Source organism: Macadamia integrifolia, chromosome 10 (assembly GCF_013358625.1).
Source record: "Macadamia integrifolia cultivar HAES 741 chromosome 10, SCU_Mint_v3, whole genome shotgun sequence".
In the NCBI taxonomy this organism is placed as follows: domain Eukaryota; kingdom Viridiplantae; phylum Streptophyta; class Magnoliopsida; order Proteales; family Proteaceae; genus Macadamia; species Macadamia integrifolia.
Window position 1 is genome coordinate 6,595,024 of NC_056566.1, and position 1,651 is coordinate 6,596,674.

Below are 1,651 nucleotides of genomic sequence, written 5' to 3' on the forward strand. Positions count from 1 at the left end.
TTCTTTGTCTCTTAGCTAACAAATGAGGAAGGTGAGTTAATGGTAAAAGGATTGGTAGGTCCCACCCAACTTTATCTCACTCTTCCTCTCCTTTTCTTCTCCACTGACAATAGACAAGCCCCCCCTTTTGTGCAATGAAATTAATATTTATATATATTATATTACTCCCTTTTGTGCAATGTCATACATACATGTCATCCCATCCCAAAAAGTCTCTCATCTTTAACTCCCCTTTGTCTTTTTTTTTTGTCCTATTTTCAAACCATTCCAACTACTATCTTGTTTGTTCCCATTAATGACATTGATATCTATAATTACATAAAAAACTATTATATATATATATATATATATATACAAATATATATTATCATTACAAACATATAAATTGGAAATAGGGAGGGGTATTACACAATGGTGTGGATTAGGTCCCTAAGCTGAATCACATAAGATTTTTGTAAAAGAAAATAGAAAAACCATTTAAATTGGAAATAGGGAGGGGTATTACAGCATGGCCTGATGGAGGGCCGAGGTGGCAGCATAGCCTGATGAAGGGCCGAGGTGGCAACACGGCCTGATGGAGGGCCAAGGTACAGCATTGGTCAAGACCGGTCCATGCCCGTGCCGTGGTTGGGAAGAAATACCCTCATCACAAATCAAAATCAAACTCACGTCAATGCAATCGCAAACCCATTGTCAAGCAAGAGCCTTCTTGCCAATGAGAGCCACCGTTGAAGAACACTATCCAGATTATGATTACTTGAATGGTTACTTGGCGAAATGGTCACCGCACTAGCGGAACCAAGGGTTGCAGTGGCACCTTCCTCTGCGTTTTTGGGATGGAGGTTAGAGAGGTGAGTGGGTTTGGTCGAATAAGGGTGTCAGATATGGGTCGAAATAGGGAATAAATGGGTTAAATGGGCAAAATTGATGTGTCTTTCTTTACTACCCTTAGATTCATTTCCGCCACGTGTCGCAGTCAGGCCTCTATGGGAGCTCTATGGGCGATGCACTCTATGGAGAGGATCCGGATGTGAGACAGAATCCTTGATACATTATTTCTAAAAAAAAAAAAAAAGAATCTTGGCTGCCACAACCGTCCCTTGTTGCTGTCCAAGCTTGGACAATCTTGGTTGTCTTGCTAGGTGGTTAAGTGATAATTTTGAATTTCCTACTAAATAGATAATGGATTGCTTTTCAAATACATAATATTTCATCGGATTAGAATCTCTAAATGGTAGTGCTTGGCTGGTTTTCCAAAAGAGCAGCCATCCTTTCTTTAAAATTGATAAAAAATTATTTCCAATGCAATCACTTGAGACCCCCAAAAATAGGAAATACTTGGAAGAGATTTATTCACGTTTTTCATCCTTCTGCTAGAGGCGTGGAGGAGGGGAAAGAGACCTTGCTGATGGGGCTTGCAATATGGGCTATTTGTTAGCTCGGTTCTTGATCCTAGCCGATCTCCTAAAGGCTTTTGGATGTGTACCCTTAGCCTCTATTGCTTCTTCATGCAGCTCCATGGTTGCATCAGGCAGGCAGCACCAGAGGGTTGAGCACAGCCTCTTGCTACTCCTCATCCGGGTCTTTGGCCTCCACACTTGCCTCTTTCAACACTGTAGCTTCCAGGATGAAAACCTTCACCTTTTCAAAC